Consider the following 18,857-nt stretch of genomic DNA (forward strand, 5'->3'; position numbering starts at 1 on the left):
ACCCAGGCACAGGCACTGATGAGAGCCGATGGAAGGCTTGAAACGCGTCTGCCTTAGCGTTTCAAGGGACAGCTAACACCACGCGCATATTATGTTAAATAAATCCCTTGCCCTTCAACTCCGGAGTGTGCCGTGCTTTTTCCTATGAGGAGGAAGTTTTGGTGTTGTGTGTTGTCAGCAAGCGGGTCGCTGACTAACGGCACACCCTCTCGGTCTGGTGCACCGTGTTAAGACCAGCATCTCTTCTTGGACTTTTTGCACGAACTGCAAAAACACGGAGCCCCCCCAGCGGCTTGAATTACCATCATGGTCTGACATGCTGCAATGGGGAGAGAGGAGGCGACGCTGTTCGCCTGACTAAGGAGTTGGGGTGAGAGGCTTTTGGTCGAACTGCTGGGAACCTGAGCTGGAGTACGGCCCATATCCAGCAATTGGGGACATCACCTGATGTGAGGACTGTCATAGCCACTGAACTGACATCCTTATGGACTGCATCTACCAGCATGCATCTGCCTGGCAGTGAGAAAGTGCGAGTGATCAGCATACTGCACATTGGAGGAGGAGCTCGATTACATCATAAAGGGGCGGTTTTCTACTCACCTGCACCTTGCTGAACTATCAACGAGCGCGGAGACCCAGGAACAGTCACTGATGAGAGCCGATGGAAGGCTTGAAACACGTCTGCCTTTGCGTTTCAAGGGACAGCTAACACCACGTGCATATTATTTTAAATAAATCCCTTGCCCTTCAACTCTGGAGTGTGCCGTGCTTTTTCCTATGAGGAGGAAGTTTTGGTGTTGTGTGTTGTCAGCAAGCGGGTCGCTGACTAACGGCACACCCTCTCGGTCTGGTGCACTGTGTTAAGACCAGCATCTCTTCTTGGACTTTTTGCACGAACTGCAAAAACACGGAGCCCCCCCAGCGGCCCAGTGCGCGTACCGGGCGCTCCCCCCGCAAAAATAAAAAAATAAAAAAAATGTTTTTGCCCCGCGGGCCCTTTTTTGGCCCCCACATTAAACCTAGGGGGTCAGGGGAGGGTCTACTCTGCCCCCTTTTGGTCATTTCCCCCTTTGTTTTTGCCACCTCTTGTGTCTCGATTTTACCGAGACACAAGATGGCGGCCGCTCCGGACTGTTTCGAATGGTTACAGACACCTGAGAGCCAATCAGCTTTCTGTGCGCGTACCGGGGCGCTGCCATAGATATATATTTTTTTGAACCTAAATTACTCAAAATCCACTGGAGCACATATTTTGAGACATAGCAAAGGCACATCGGGCTACCAGTCCCTACAATTTTGCCAAGTTTGGTGGAAATCCATTCAGCCGTTCGGGCTAAAAGTGAGTTTGACCGCCCTATGGAAATTAACATGGGGAAAACACGTTTTGGGACCCCCCTTTTATCTCGGACCCCGCTTGACGAATCCCCCCCCAAACTTTCAGGGAAGGACCGGAGCTCGACGAGGCAAATTTGAGGAAATTTTCAGGCAGATTCTTCAACCGACGCCAAAGTTATTCACAATAGAATTTTGAGATTTTGCATTGAAAAAAATCCTAACTATAATATATATATATATATATTTATATATATATATATATATATCAATGCTCCAAAGTTCACCAGTACCGCGAGTCACTCTGCTGGCGGGTGCTGCCACGCGTTGGTGTACCGCGTACAAAAATAATTGCTCCACAGCTTTCTTCACAGATCCCTGGGTCAAAGAAAGACGGCAGCACTCACGGGTTTCTTTGCAGTTTCCAACAAACTTTATTCAAGACAAACGCATTTCGGGAAGCGTCCCTTCCTCAGTGTCATAAGGGAACGTGATGCAAGGCGCCATTTTTAAACATTCAAAACAGTGCAATACCAATCGTGGAGCAATTATACATCCTTATGGACTGCATCTACCAGCATGCATCTGCCTGGCAGTGAGAAAGCGCGAGTGATCAGCATACCGCACATTGGAGGAGGAGCTCGATTACATCATATAGGGGCGGTTTTCTACTCACCTGCACCTTGCTGAACTATCAACGAGCGCGGAGACCCAGGCACAGGCACTGATGAGAGCCGATGGAAGGCTTGAAACGCGTCTGCCTTAGCGTTTCAAGGGACAGCTAACACCACGCGCATATTATGTTAAATAAATCCCTTGCCCTTCAACTCCGGAGTGTGCCGTGCTTTTTCCTATGAGGAGGAAGTTTTGGTGTTGTGTGTTGTCAGCAAGCGGGTCGCTGACTAACGGCACACCCTCTCGGTCTGGTGCACCGTGTTAAGACCAGCATCTCTTCTTGGACTTTTTGCACGAACTGCAAAAACACGGAGCCCCCCCAGCGGCTTGAATTACCATCATGGTCTGACATGCTGCAATGGGGAGAGAGGAGGCGACGCTGTTCGCCTGACTAAGGAGTTGGGGTGAGAGGCTTTTGGTCGAACTGCTGGGAACCTGAGCTGGAGTACGGCCCATATCCAGCAATTGGGGACATCACCTGATGTGAGGACTGTCATAGCCACTGAACTGACATCCTTATGGACTGCATCTACCAGCATGCATCTGCCTGGCAGTGAGAAAGCGCGAGTGATCAGCATACTGCACATTGGAGGAGGAGCTCGATTACATCATAAAGAGGCGGTTTTCTACTCACCTGCACCTTGCTGAACTATCAACGAGCGCGGAGACCCAGGAACAGGCACTGATGAGAGCCGATGGAAGGCTTGAAACGCGTCTGCCTTTGCGTTTCAAGGGACAGCTAACACCACGTGCATATTATTTTAAATAAATCCCTTGCCCTTCAACTCCGGAGTGTGCCGTGCTTTTTCCTATGAGGAGGAAGTTTTGGTGTTGTGTGTTGTCAGCAAGCGGGTCGCTGACTAACGGCACACCCTCTCGGTCTGGTGCACTGTGTTAAGACCAGCATCTCTTCTTGGACTTTTTGCACGAACTGCAAAAACACGGAGCCCCCCCAGCGGCTTGAATTACCATCATGGTCTGACATGCTGCAATGGGGAGAGAGGAGGCGACGCTGTTCGCCTGACTAAGGAGTTGGGGTGAGAGGCTTTTGGTCGAACTGCTGGGCACCTGAGCTGGAGTACGGCCCATATCCAGAAATTGGGGACATCACCTGATGTGAGGACTGTCATAGCCACTGAACTGACATCCTTTGGACTGCATCTACCAGCATGCATCTGCCTGGCAGTGAGAAAGCGCGAGTGATCAGCATACCGCACATTGGAGGAGGAGCTCGATTACATCATAAAGGGGCGGTTTTCTACTCACCTGCACCTTGCTGAACTATCAACGAGCGCGGAGACCCAGGAACAGGCACTGATGAGAGCCGATGGAAGGCTTGAAACGCGTCTGCCTTAGCGTTTCAAGGGACAGCTAACACCACGCGCATATTATGTTAAATAAATCCCTTGCCCTTCAACTCCGGAGTGTGCCGTGCTTTTTCCTATGAGGAGGAAGTTTTGGTGTTGTGTGTTGTCAGCAAGCGGGTCGCTGACTAACGGCACACCCTCTCGGTCTGGTGCACCGTGTTAAGACCAGCATCTCTTCTTGGACCTTTTGCACGAACTGCAAAAACACGGAGCCCCCCCTAGCGGCTTGAATTACCATCATGGTCTGACATGCTGCAATGGGGAGAGAGGAGGCGACGCTGTTCGCCTGACTAAGGAGTTGGGGTGAGAGGCTTTTGGTCGAACTGCTGGGAACCTGAGCTGGAGTACGGCCCATATCCAGCAATTGGGGACATCACCTGATGTGAGGACTGTCATAGCCACTGAACTGACATCTTTATGGACTGCATCTATCAGCATGCATCTGCCTGGCAGTGAGAAAGCGCGAGTGATCAGCATACTGCACATTGGAGGAGGAGCTCGATTACATCATAAAGGGGCGGTTTTCTACTCACCTGCACCTTGCTGAACTATCAACGAGCGCGGAGACCCAGGAACAGGCACTGATGAGAGCCGATGGAAGGCTTGAAACGCGTCTGCCTTTGCGTTTCAAGGGACAGCTAACACCACGTGCATATTATTTTAAATAAATCCCTTGCCCTTCAACTCCGGAGTGTGCCGTGCTTTTTCCTATGAGGAGGAAGTTTTGGTGTTGTGTGTTGTCAGCAAGCGGGTCGCTGACTAACGGCACACCCTCTCGGTCTGGTGCACCGTGTTAAGACCAGCATCTCTTCTTGGACTTTTTGCACGAACTGCAAAAACACGGAGCCCCCCCTAGCGGCTTGAATTACCATCATGGTCTGACATGCTGCAATGGGGAGAGAGGAGGCGACGCTGTTCGCCTGACTAAGGAGTTGGGGTGAGAGGCTTTTGGTCGAACTGCTGGGCACCTGAGCTGGAGTACGGCCCCTATCCAGCAATTGGGGACATCACCTGATGTGAGGACTGTCATAGCCACTGAACTGTCATCCTTATGGACTGCATCTACCAGCATGCATCTGCCTGGCAGTGAGAAAGCGCAAGTGATAAGCATACTGCACATTGGAGGAGGAGCTCGATTACATCATAAAGGGGCGGTTTTCTACTCACCTGCACCTTGCTGAACTATCAACGAGCGCGGAGACCCAGGAACAGGCACTGATGAGAGCCGATGGAAGGCTTGAAACTCGTCTGCCTTAGTGTTTCAAGGGACAGCTAACACCACGTGCATATTATTTTAAATAAATCCCTTGCCCTCAACTCCGGAGTGTGCCGTGCTTTTTCCTATGAGGAGGAAGTTTTGGTGTTGTGTGTTGTCAGCAAGCGGGCCGCTGACTAACGGCACACCCTCTCGGTCTGGTGCACCGTGTTAAGACCAGCATCTCTTCTTGGACTTTTTGCACGATCCTTCGCAAACTGTTCCCATACTTTCACAGTTTTGTTTGTGGCTCCGCGTTGTGCCGCAGAAAAGTTTCTCCGAAGAACACTGACGTCAGCGCGCCAGGAGGGACTTATGTGACCTCGCTGACGTCACGTCCGTGGACGATGTCAGGGCACGGGCCATGAGGCGCCGTCCCCTGACGTTCAGAGGTGCTGCTGCACAAAAAATTCCAGATCCAGTCTGAGGCCTGGGGAAATTCTAAGTTAAGAAATCTGTAACTAGACAACGTCTCTACCAGATACATCATTACCGAAGGTAAGTAACTCATACAATTATACCACAAATGGATACTGACACATGCTGTTATTAAATTTCATCCTGTTTTTTAATTTCCCATGCTGTTTATCTGCTCTGCTGTTGGGCTATAATTCATGAAAGACATCACAAGAGTCATTTAAAAGCAGCACGATTTTCTGTATTTATCAATTTTTTTAAAGAAATGCAGACAGAAAACACATTGTTTTCTGTCTGTATTTATCTGTAAAAATGCATAAAATCTGAAAACAAGGAGCCTTAATCATGAATGGCGTTTTCACTCGGAGGTGGTGCAAGGTCTCATTCAGCCGTGGGGAAAGCCTTGGTTAGATCTGTTCACCACTGAAGAGAACGCGCAATGTCAGCAGTTTAGTGCTTGGAGTTTCCAAGATGGCACTAGCTTGGCGATGCTTTTCATCCCGAGTGGAGTTGCAGCCTCCTGTACTCCTTTCTACCTGTACCACTTCTGCCCCGATTTCTGAAGAAGATCAAGTGCAACCGGGTCCAAGTTATTCTTTTGGCTCCGGACTAGGCAAGAAGAATCTAGTACCTCAAGCTCCTGAGCATGGCCATCGATCCTCCGATCAGACTGCCCCTTCGGGAGGATCTTCTGTCACAGCAACAGGGGACGGTTCTTCACCCTTAACTGTCCAGCCTCCACCTCCTTACGTGGAGATTGAGCGGCGACAGTTGACAGCCTTTGACCTTTCACCCGAAGTCTGTAATGTCATCTTGGCAGCCAGGCGTCCGTCCAAGGAAACGTGTACACCTGTAGATGGAACAAGTTTGTGGCATGGTGCTTAGCAAAGGCTGTGGATCCCCTTTCTGACCCTCTTTCATAGGTCCTCTTGTATATACTTTCTTTGGCCCAGCTGGGCTCTGCGCACTCTTAAAGGCTATCTTGCAGCTATCTCTGCTTTCCTTCACTTGCTAGATTAGCCTTCTTTATTCAAGTCCCCTAGAGTAAATACACTCTTTAAGGGCATTACTCATCTCTTTCCTTCATCTCCTTTCATAATGTCCCAGTGGGACTTGAATCTTGTTCTAACCTACCTTATGTGCTCTCTTCAAGCCCCATCATAATTGTTCTCTCAGGCTCCTCACTTTCACGATTGCCTTCCTTGTTGCCATCACCTCTGCTCTGTATCTTCCAAGCCCTCTTTCTTCCCTGTGTATCTGGACAAAATGGTGCTTAGGACGAGGTCCTCCCTCCATCCTAAAGTGGTTACACCATTTCACATAGGACAAACAATCACTTTGTCCACCTTTTTCCCACCTCCGCCCACTTGCAAGGAGGAGGAGAGACTCCTCCACCTGGACCCTAAATGTACGCTGTCCTTCTATCTTGACCGGAGAAAAGATTTCCGGATGGATGATCAACTCTTCGTTGGCTATGTAGGTGAAATGAAAGGTCGGACTGTTGAAAAGTGCACCATCTCTTGATGGGTTGTCCTTTGTATTAAAGTCTGTTATGCTTTGGTGTAAAAAGAAATCTCCAAGTGGGCTGCATGCTCATTCCACTAGGCCTACAGCAGCAACCACTGCATTGGCACAGGGAGTCCCAAATCTTGACATCTGCCAGGCAGCCGCATGGTCATCTTTGCACACATTCATTCGACATTACTGCATGGAACGCCAAGTCCAGAGGGACAACAATTTTGCCTGTTCGGTCCGCCAGGACTTTCTGGTGTGAACTTGGTTCGCAGACCCACCACCGGATGGTATTGCTGGGGTATCTATTCTAAGGTAAAGAATCTACAACTAACTGTCTCTTTCAGATTAACATAGCTGAAAGAAACATGTTAGTGTTAGATTCCTTACCTTAGAATATCCCCAGGCGTCAGACTGGATCCGGAAAGTTTTCATCAGCAGTAACCCTGCGCGTCGCTAGGTGTCCTCTGCGGTTCCGCGTCCGTCGTCGGCGTCGTGATCGCCGGGATGACGTCATCGGAGTACTTAGACGCCGCCCTTGCGCGCTGACGTCAGTTCTTTTATTCGCGCCAGCAAGTGCAGATCCGGGAAGAGCAGTACTCTTAGTCATTTTTTTACTAACTTTTTTGATCATTTTCTACGACTTCTCGAGTCGTCTTTAGACTCGCGGTGCCGGTAAGGATGCCTGTGTTTAAACTTTGCGAGGACTGTCACTGCTTGATGTCGGTGACCGACCCCCACCGTTGGTGCCTTTAATGTCTCGGGCCGACCACGATGACAAGTCGTGCCCCGACTGCCGGGCCATGACCTTGAAGACTATACGGGAGCGGTCCCGTAAGCGGCTCAAGCTCTGGCAGTCGGCTCTGCGCCGCTCGAGGTCCCAGTCTAGGAGGAAGTCGAGGGAATGGTCGCGGAGCCGCAGTCAGCGCCGCTCAACGAGTCACCACCACTCATCGGGCTCCAAGTCCTTAGGTAAGTCAAGGCACTCGAAAAAGAAGTCGAAGAGGCGTCATCGCTCTTCTGACTCCCTGCAACGCTCGCGCGACGCGGCCGGGGGTTTGGGCGACACCGCCTACACAGCTCTGCCAGAGCCTTAAGAGCCGCGTCCAGCTCCACACCCGCTGGTCCCTGGGCTGCACGCGACGCTGGAGGAGATACGAACCTTCATCGTGGCCATGAGTACTCACTTCCCTCCGTCAGACCCTGTTGAGGCGCCTTTGGGCCCCGCGGGTCCGTCTGTGAGCCCTAGCGGACCGGCGGCTCCTGCGCCGTCTGGTGCTTCGGCCCCGGTGCCGCAGGGCCCCGCAGGATCCAGGCCTGGATCCGGGTCGTCGCCAGTCGACCTTATGACTCATCCGCTGGCGCCGACCCTGAGGATGTCACCCACAACGCCGTCCCCAGCCCCAATCCAGGTACGGCGTCGGAACGGGCCACGCCGATGGGTGAGCGCTTCACCTACAACCCGGCTCCATCATTTTTCCCTGACTATCAGGAGATGGATGACGAGGGGGACTGGGAGGGGCCTGAGGACCCTCTGGTACTGCAGTACCAGTTGAGCCAGGACTGGCCAGATGAGCTAGGGGAGGCCAGTGGTCTCGACACTTCGCCTGACACTGCCTTCGTCTCTCCTCCCTCCATGGCTATGGAGGAGGGGGCTGCTTACAGCGTGGTGTTGAACAGGGCGGCCACGTCCTTGGCTCTTGTGATCCCTGTCGGGGTCGAGAGGACTAACCTCCTCACTGAGGTGCTCAAATTGCAGGCAAACTCCTCTGAGCCTCTACTGCCATTCAACGAAGCCCCCACCGACTTTCTGTTGGGCACCTGGTCCAAGCCCTCCACAGGCCTCCCTGTGGATCGGAACGTGGTCCGACGCCACCCCCCGGCTCCAGGCAACCCTAGCTTCCTGTCTGTTCACCCCATCCCTGAGAGCCTGGTGATCCAGGCCCCTACCTCCCAGACATTCCCGACAGCTCCTCCGGATTGGGAATCCAAAAGGTACGATCAGTTTGGGAAGAAACTCTTCTCCTCCTTGAGTTTGGGGCTGGGGTCTGTCAACACTGCCTGCCTTTTGGGCCGTTACACCTACTCTCTGTGGGATACGGTTGCGGAGGTGCTGCCACAGTGCCCGGAGGAGGCCCAGGCAAAGCTCGCTCAAGCCCTGGCGGAAGGGCGGAAAGCAGCACGCTACTCAATACGGTGTGTACTCGACACAATGGACTCGCTGGGTAGGGCGGTTGCAACGACGGTGGCGGTTTGCTGCCACGCCTGGCTGAGGTCCGCCAACTTTTCGGGGGATGTCTAGGCCACCCTCATGGACATGTACTTTGATCGCTGTCGCCTCTTTGACGACAAGGCGGATAGTGCGCAGGAGCGTTTCAAGGGCCTAGGCCAAAGCCAGCAAACTTCCTCTTTTTGCTCCTTTTGTGGCCAAGGAAGGAGCGCCCCCACACGTCCAGCCAGCCGCAGACCCAGGCTGAACGTGATCGCAGACGTGGTTACTGCTGTGTCCGTACAGGGGGACACCGGCAGGGTCAGTCCACACCCGACCCTGCAACATCTGCCTCTAAGCCTTCCTAGTCCGGCATTTCAGACCCATTCATCGCCAGTGGGGGGCAGGGTCCGCCATCACCTCCTCCACGTCCGAAGGGTCTACTCCCTTCCCTATGAGGCAACCCCTTCAGCCATGCCACCGCAGTACCACCGCATGTCGGGGGATCACTTGCAACTTCTGCAGGAGGAAGTTACGGCCCTCTAGGCCAAGGGGGCCATCGAGCACGTTCCTGGGCCAGAAGTAGGATGTGGTTGCTATTCCCACTGCTGTCTGGTACCCAAGAAGGGCAACAGAGGCCTACGCCCTATCTTAGACCTACGGATTGTCAACGGCTTCCTCCGGAAAGGAGAAGTTCAAGATGCTGACTTTGGCTCAGGTCCTAGATGCCCTGGACCCAGAAGACTGGATGGTAGCGTTGGACTTGCACAATTGGTATTTCCACATCCCCGTTCTGCCCCGTTTTTATGGTAGGCCACGAGCACTTTCAGTTTACCGTGCCCCCTTCGGCCTTACCAGCGCTCCACAGGTGTTCACGAAAGTGATAGTGGTGGTCGCAGGTCATCTGCGCAGATTAGGGGTTTCAGTCTTCCCCTATCTCGACGATTGGTTGTTGAAGGCGGGCTTGCCCCAGATAGTCGTCTCCCACCTCCAGACTACGGCCGACCTCCTGCACTTGCTGGGGTTCTCCATCAATGTGCCAAAGTCACACCTGTGCCCCTCTCAGAAGATCCATTTCATCTGAGCGGTTCTGGACTCAGGGCAGTTTCGGGTTTATCCCCCTGAACAGCGGGGTTGGGATATTCAGGCTCTGATTCCGATCTTTCAGCCTTTATCCCGAGTCTCGGTCAGGTGCTGATGGCCTCCTGCATCCTTCTGGTGCATCACGCCAGGTGGCGGATGCGGGCTCTACAGTGTGACCTGAAGTTTCTGGGCACAGCATCAGAGCAACCTGTCCGACCACGTCCTGATCTCGGAGGGCACTGCGAGCCATTTGCAGTGGTGGCTCTCAAACCGCGATTGGGTCAGTGGCAGACCTCTCTCCCTTCCCCAACCGGAGCACGTAGTGGTGACAGATGCGTCCCTCCTGGGATGGGGGGCCACATGGGAGAGGGGGAGATCATGGGCCTCTGGTCTCCGGCGGAGTCCCGGCTCCATATCAACCTTCTGGAGCTGCGGGCGATCAGTCTTGCACTGAAGGCATTCCTTCCCTCTGTCCGGGGAAGTGTAGTGCAGGTGTTCACGGACAACACCACCGCCATGTGGTACTACAACAAGCAGGGAGTGGTGGGGTCATGGACCCTCTGTCAGGAGGCTCTGCGTCTCTGGACATGGCTGGAACACCAGGGGGTCACTCTGATGGTTCAACACCTGGCAGGTTCCCTGAACGACAGGGCGGACGAACTCAGCCGCAGGTGCATGATGGATCACAAATGGCGTCTGAACTCGGACGTGGCGCTAGGTCTCTTTCAGCAGTGGGGAGAGCCTTGGTTAGATCTATTCGCCACTGAAGAGAATGCGCCATGTCATCAGTTCTGCGCGTTGGAATTTCCAAGGCGGCACTCGCTCGGAGACGCTTTTCGTCGCGAGTGGAGCTGCGGTCTCTTGTACGCCTTTCTGCCTATACCACTTCTGCCCAGAGTGCTGAAGAAGATCAGGCGAGACCGGGCCCAAGTCATCCTTGTGGCTCCGGACTGGGCACGAAGATACTGGTATCCCGAGCTACTCAGCATGTCATTCGATCCCCCAATTCGTCTGCCTCTTCAGGAGGACCTTCTGTCGCAGCAGCAGGGGACGGTCCTCCAGCCGAACCTGTCCAGTCTCCACCTCCATGCATGGAAATTGAGCGGCGACAGTTGAGGCCATTTGATTTGCCTCCTGAAGTCTGTGATGTGATTCTGGCAGCCAGGCGTCCCTCCACAAAAGCGGTATACGCCTGCAGGTGGAACAAATTTGTGGCATGGTGCACAGCAATGGCTGTGGATCCACACTCTGCCCCCCTTTCAGAGGTTCTCCTCTTCCTTCTGTCTCTTGCCCAGCAGGGCTCTGCTCTTGGCACTCTCAAGGGATACCTATCAGCCATTTCAGCCTTCTTAAGGCATCCTGATCAGCCTTCTCTTTTCAAGTCCCCTGTTGTAAATAGATTCTTGAAAGGCATCACACACATGTTTCCTCCTCTTCCCTTCATGATGCCTCAGTGGGACTTGAATCTTGTTCTGACTTATCTGATGCGTACTCCCTTTGAGCCACTTCATAACTGTCTTCTTCGTCTTCTGACTCTTAAAACTGCATTCCTGGTTGCTATCACCTCTGCCAGGAGAATGAGCGAGCTCCAGGCTCTGTCTTCAAAACCTCATTTCCTTTCTGTCCATCCGGACAAATTTGTTCTGAGGACTCGTCCTTCTTTTCTGCACAAGGTAGTAACAGCCTTTCACATCGGGCAGTCCATCACCTTGCCCACCTTCTTTCCGCCTCTGCATCATCCGAAGGGGGAAGAGAGGCTCCACCATCTGGACCCAAAACGTGCGCTCTCCTTCTATCTAGATCGCACACGCCAGTTCCGGGTGGATGACCAACTCTTTGTTGGTTACGTGGGCACTAAGAAGGGATGGGCGGTGCACAAGCAGACCATCTCTCTGTAGGGGGTCTTGTGCATCAAGGTTTACTACTCCTTGGCGAAACAGGAGCCTCCTGTTGCGCTGCGTGACCAATTAATTCAGGCAACGGCAGCTACTACTGCCCTGGGCTGGGGAGACCCCTTGCAGGACATCTGTCAGGCAGCAACGTGGGCCTCGCTGCACTCGTTTGCTAGGCACTACTGCCTGGACAGCCAAGCCCGGAGAGATGGCTTTTTCGGCCGTTCTGTTCTCCAGGACTTTCTGGTGTGATCTTGGTGCGCAGACCCACCACCGGGGTTGGTATTGCTGGGGTATCTATTCTAAGGTAAGGAATCTAACACTAACGTGTTTCTTTCAGATACACAAGTTACTTACCTTCGGTAACGATATATCTGTAAGAAACATTAGCCAGTGTTAGATTCCCTACCGCGCCACCCATTCTCCCCGTTCTGCGGACTGATAGCTAGGGTTAAGGACATACCTTTCAGGGCCCTAGTTTCATGGCACCAGTGTCGGTTTCTATCATGGCTCTGTGTTACTGGCACAGACAGCTATGTACAGAACTGACATCACCGCACGAGGGCGGCGTCTAAGTACTCCAACGTCATCCCGGCGATCACGACGCCGACGACGGACACGTAGCCGCAGACGACACCTAGCGACGCGCATGGGTACTGCTGACTAAAATTTTCCGGATCCAGTCTGACGCCTGGGGATAATCTAAGGTAAGGAATCTAACACTATCTAATGTTTCGTACAGATATATCGTTACTGACGGTACTTAACTTGTGCGTTACTTACCTTCGGTAACGATGTATCTGTAAAAGACATAGGTTAGTTGTAGATTTCTAACCACGCCACCCATCCTCCCTGCTCTGCGAATTGACTTCTAGGGATAGGGACTTCCTTACAGGGCCCTAGTTATGGCACTTGTAAACAACAGAGAGAGACCCCTTGTAAACCAAAGGGATAAGGTACTCTTTGCAAGTTAGAAAAGGTTCCCTTCAGATAGAAACATAAATGCCATCTACACCATTGCTAGATAAAAGCATCTAATCAGACAAGTTCTTATCTCCTCACTTTTATATTAAGGTATTGCAACCCAAACAAGCAAATCAAATTGAATTCTACCACATAAAATTGAAGTATTACAAACACCTATTTTATTTAAAATCACAAGAAATAAAAACAAATAATTTATATATTGTTAAAAATCATCAATACATTAAATATATTTCATTAAAAAAACTTTAACATGTATCACAAAGTTATACAAGACATAAAATACATTACACACCCACATGAAAGAGAAAACGCAATTTCAGACACTTGAATTTGTCATTATTTGTACATATCCCCTATACATATGAAGGTGCGGTCTAGTTAGAGTCCAATTTATACAATCCCAAAACCGCGTTCCAACAGGGATTATGTCACCAGAATAGCATTGACGCTTTTCAATGGTTATTTCATCTTAATTCCATTTTTATCAAGACATTTGATTGATTCGGTTCTCTCTGTATTGATCCCTGATTCTTATTAGTCCTGTGCAAAACAAATATGTGAACAGGGTTGTGATTATAATGATCTATTATATAATCACTCCAATATCTTTATCTCATAGAATCTGGAGGCCGGTAGCGTTTCTCCCATTAACAACCACAGGATATCCCCTTAGTGTTTTGCACAGGACTAATAAGAATCAGGGCTCAAGATAGAGTAGTTTACTCGGCATGTTTAAAGCAAATGGTGACAGATGCTTCTGGTGGGTTGGAAGTGTAGGGAGGGAGTGCGTTGGGAGGTTTAGAATGGTTAATGTTGTTTTTGGTTCTTGTTCAGTTTTAGTTACTACGCAGTACAGATGCAGTAAGCTTAAGTACTCTCATACAAATGTCCCAGGATAGTTCACAGGATACGCGGCAGATCTGTATACTATTGTGGAATGTGACCGATCTGATTAATAGAATCAAATGAGGGGCTGTTACACAGTCCAGAACGGGATACCTGCTAGAGGTAGCCATGGTATATGAGACACACTTGATGGCACCACATGAAATTTTCCAGGCAGACATTCCAACATTACAGTTTTCCAGGTGGCTTGATTGTGCAGCTCGCAGATTGTGGCTACTCTGAGACACAACACGCTTCCCATTAAAATACCTAGTCATAAGGCAGAAGCCCAGTGCAGGTGTCCAACTGTGAGGGCCAGACAATGTCCTTGATCTCCTATTCATACCCTGTCCCATTACATCCTCACGCCTACAAGAGCTCGGTCCTGGATCACTGAAGTAAGATATGGCATAACAACATTTGATGGAGATCTGATCATGATTATTAATAAAAATCTGGATAAATGTAACAAAAGTGGTTTCGCCTTTGCCAGCTAGGTCACCTGCGGAGTGGGAGACTCCCTGGGTTTGATAGATGGATGGAGACGATGGCATCCAGCAGCCAGGGAGTATACTTATTTCTCAGAAGTACATTCCACCGACTCTCGCCTCCACCACTTCTTGGCCCCAGCTGTAGATCTCAACAGAGTAACAGTAGTCCAAATTGTCCATGGCAGAGTATCTGATCATGCACCAGTTCAGATAGTAATTAGTAGAGAAAAGAGCTGGGCACAGAAAATGTGGAGTCTGAATTCATGGTTATTTACATACAGACAACACAATCACGCAGTCCATTAAGTAATATACTTTCAACTTAACATAGGTTCTGTGTCCTCTGCCGGCCCATTGTGAGATGCGTACAAGGTAGTAATGTAATACAAAGCTAAGCAATGGAATACCAAAGCATACAGAAACAAATTAAAAGAGGAATCCCTGGTCATTTTTTAATTAAAATTACTGCAACTCGAAAGAGAATACACCAGCTCTAAGATGGACGCCTTGCTATACTGCATAGAAGTCACCCGTCAAGCCTTTAGCCAATTAGCATTAGATGTGGCATAGGTGACCTGGCTAGTTTTGCAAAACCGTCTTTATGAATGGATGGACACAATGGGGAATTTCTCCTCTGGCTGGCACCCCTAAAGGGAAATATTATGTAGTGCAAGAAATATATATTGATGAAAGGGGTTAGGATTGTAGATCTGTCATCTATACTTCAAAACATTTGCAGATTATTATCAGAAGAAGTTTTATTCAGTGATCAGATGACTGACCAGGTGGAGCAGGAGGAGATGACATAAGACTTGTCGACCTCCTGTCTGCCATTGACTGCACAAAAGGTACTGGACATTCCCTGAGGCTAAAGGAGTTATCCGAGGCCCTGAAGCATTTATGCAGTTGGAAAAAACACTGTGAAAGAGGCTCTCTTCCCTCACGCTGCCCCCTCTTTTAGAGGTGGAGGGGAAGCAGTTCATGCAGAGCAGTTGCTACTAATCTGCGAGAAGCAACCCTTGTAATTGTCCTGAAACCTGGTATCCATTGGATAGGTGCAGTCATACTGGCCTATATCCCTTGAAACAAAAATTATTACCAAGGCCCTGCTTTATCGGCTAACAAAAGTCATCATGTTAATGGTGCCCATGGTCCAAAATGGCTTTATCGCCAAAGGGATGTGGAGCCACAAATTGAGGAGAGCACATGATGTGCCATGGAATGAGCACAAGATCTCAGGGTCAGTGGCCATTGTCTTTATCAAATTTGAGAAAGCCTTTGAAACCTTTAACTGGTCCTATTTCAGGTGTTGGAGCAATACAAATTAAATTATCAAACGTATTTATACAGAAGCAAGTGGCATGGGTTAGAGTGAATGGCTTCTTGGCCCTCTTCCTTCTGCACATTGGGAGGGGCACGTGCCAGGGGAGTTCTCTCTTTGCTATATTATTTGCCCTAGCTTTTGAACCATTAGCAGTCTGGCTTCGGATTGTTGTGGGTTCTAAATGTGGGTGGAGCAGGGTCAATCTCATATTGTTTTAGGCAGGCAATAAACTGCAGTTCATAAGATACTCTAACTTGTCAGGCCTTTGTGGCGTTGACAAAATACCCGGAACTGGCACCAGCAAGTCATGTATAGCCTAATATACTTTCGTATCTGCATGTCTAGAGGAGGAGTCAGGGCTGAAGCTGCATGATGCACCCTGGTTGCGCTTGAAAGAAACTGCTGGGAAAAAGATTTCCAAACCAGTCTAAAACCTGGAAGGATACATGTTAGAGTGAGGAGCCTATGGGAAGAATATGAGCAATAGCAGGCGGAATGGAGGATCGCCGTAAACTGGATGCTCTCTTGCTCACCAAACCTGCGGTTTTCCTGCTCTTTTCATAGTTTAGGAAACTGCTAAACTGCTAGGTTGTCATCGGGGACCATCTACTGACTGCCCTAGCAAGTCAAGTCAAGTCAAGAGATTTATATAGCGCGCTACATACCCATAGGGTCTCAAGGCGCTTGAGGACGGGTGGGGAATTACTTGTCGAATATCCAAGTTTTAAGTTGCTTTCTGAATGCTAGGTGGTTCTGAGTAAGGCGAAGGTGAGTGGGAAGTGAGTTCCAGGTTTTAGCTGCCAGGTAGGAGAAGGATCTACCTCCCATGGTGGTTTTGTTGATGCGAGGTATAGTGGCAAGGGCTTGGTTGGAGGATCGTAGCTGACGGGAGGGGGTGTAGAAGGACAGTCGTGTGTTGAGGCATTCGGGTCCAAGTTCGTAAAGTGCTTTGTGTGCGTGGGTTAGGAGGCGGAAAGTAATCCTCTTATTTACGGGGAGCCAGTGGAGGTTTTTCAGGTGACCAGAGATGTGTTCTTTACGCGGGATGTCTAGTATGAGCCTGGCTGAAGCGTTCTGGATGCGTTGGAGTTTTTTCTGGAGTTTTGCGGTGGTACCGGCGTATAGGGTGTTTCCGTAGTCCAGGCGGTTCGTGACCAGTGCGTGGGTGACCGTTTTTCTAGTTTCGGTGGGGATCCAGCGAAATGTTTTTTTGAGCATGCAAAGAATGTTGAAGCAAGATGATGAAACGGCGTTGACTTGTCTGGTCATCGAGAGTGAGGAGTCCAGGACGACGCCCAGGTTTCGTGCGTGGTCCGTCGGGATGGGTGCTTTTCCAAGGGCCTCTGGCCACCAAGAGTCATCCCAGGTGGAGGGGGAGGTGCTTAAAATGAGGACTTCTGTTTTGTCTGAGTTCAGTTTCTGACGGCTGTGCTTCATCCACTCGGCTACTTCTTTCATTCCTTCGTGTAAGTTGGTTTTGGCGGTGTTAGGGTCTTTGGTGAGTGAGAGGATCAGTTGAGTGTCGTCAGCGTAGGAGATGATGTTGAGATTGTGTTGGCGAGCGATGGCCGCAAGGGGGCTCATATATACGTTGAAGAGGGTGAGGCTGAGTGACGATCCTTGTGGCACGCCGCAGATGACTTCAGAGGCCTCTGACTTGAATGGTGGGAGGCGGACTCTCTGGGTTCTTCCGGTGAGGAACGAGGTGATCCATTCCAGTGCTTTTCCTTGGATTCCGACGTTTCTGAGGCGCTGTAGAAGGGTGCTATGACAGACTGTGTCGAAGGCAGCGGAGAGGTCGAGGAGGATGAGGGCGACTGTGTCTCCATTGTCCAGTAGAGTTCGAATGTCGTCTGTTGCTGCGATGAGTGCGGTCTCAGTGCTGTGTTTGGCTCGGAAGCCGGACTGTGAGGGGTCGAGGGATTTGTTGGTTTCAAGGAAGGTGGCGAGCTGGTTGTTGACAGCTTTCTCGATGACTTTGGCCGGGAATGGAAGAAGCGAGATGGGGCGGTAGTTTTTGAGTTCGGTGGGGTCAGCTGTGGGTTTTTTCAGAAGGGCGCTGAGTTCTGCGTGTTTCCAGCTTTCCGGGAAGGTGGCGGAGTTGAGAGAGCAGTTGATGACGTCTCGGAGGTGTGGTGCTATGATGGAGTCTGCTTTGTTGAAGATGTGGTGAGGGCATGGGTCTGTGGGGGATCCTGAGTGGATGGAGTTCATCAGGCGGATGGTGTCCTCAGTGGAGATTGAGTTCCAGTCGTTAAGGATGTTCAAGGGGGGTGAAGGTCCTGCAGAAGGTTGGGTGGGTTGGTCTCCGGGTTGGTTGTCGAAGCTGTTGTGGATGTCTGCGATTTTGTTGTGGAAGAAGGAAGCTAGGGAGTCGCAGAGGGCTTGGGAGGGGGTGATGTCGTTGGAGTTGGCTGATGGGTTGGTAAATTCTTTGACGATGTTGAATAATTCCTTGCTGTTGTGGGCGTTGTTATCGAGTCGGTCTTTGAATGCGGCTTTCTTGGCAGACCGGATTAGTTGGTGGTGTATGCGGGTGGCGTTTTTGAAGGCGTCTCTGGTGCTGGTGTTTGGGTCTTTTTTCCAAGCCTTCTCAAGGGAGCGACAGAGTTTCTTCGATTTCTTAAGATCATCGTTGAACCAGGAGGCGTTTTTGCTGCCTAGTTTGATTTGACGTTTTTTCAACGGTGCTAGGATGTCGGCGCTGTTGGATAGCCATTGGGTGAGGTTAATGGCTGCTTGGTCGGGGTTTGAGGAGTGGGCGGGGGGGTTTAGAAGAAGCGATGAGGAGATCTGGTCGATGGTGATTTTGTTCCAGTTTCTTCGCAGGGTGGGTTGGGGATGGTTGTGGATTGTGGTCTTATTGTAGGTAAAGTGAACGCAGCTGTGGTCCGTCCAATGAAGAGCTGTGGTGTGACTGAATGAGACATGTTTGCTGGAGGTGAAGATGGGGTCGAGTGTGTGACCTGCAATGTGGGTGGGGGTATTAACAAGTTGTTTGAGTCCGAGGTTGGCGAGATTGTCCAGAAGGGTGGTGGCGCTGTTGTCATTGCTCTTTTCCAGGTCAAAATTGAGGTCTCCCAATAGGATGTAGTCCTCGGAGGGGAGGGCGTGTGGGGTGATACCTTTGACCCAGCGGTCTTATCTTCCACTGGACTGCTGGGCCACTGTTTTCCCTGCCTGTGTCTGCCAAGTGAGGCTTTGCGAAAAAAGGCAGGTAACATTTTAAATGTCTCCAACATACAGGAATAACCTCCCTGCACATTGTTGCATTTACTTTTTGTTCAGAAAAACAATCTCCCACTTTAGCAGACAGCTCACCAAGCCCAAAATAAGGCCGTGTGTCTCCACTCCAAAAATTGTTACTGAAGATGAGTAACTTTTTCTTTTGCTCTGACTCTCACTGCAGTCAAATTATTTTTGTTAGA

The 18,857-nt window shown here is 50.5% G+C and overlaps 1 protein-coding gene across 1 annotated transcript in view; it reads left to right on the forward strand.

The window, feature by feature from the left end:
* LOC147679786 (myoferlin-like) overlaps positions 1–18,857 on the forward strand; it is a 3,853,508-nt gene that overhangs the window by 564,290 nt on the left and 3,270,361 nt on the right. The window lies entirely within an intron of this gene.

This window comes from Lissotriton vulgaris, chromosome 11, assembly GCF_964263255.1.
Source record: "Lissotriton vulgaris chromosome 11, aLisVul1.2, whole genome shotgun sequence".
NCBI classification, from domain to species: Eukaryota; Metazoa; Chordata; class Amphibia; order Caudata; family Salamandridae; genus Lissotriton; species Lissotriton vulgaris.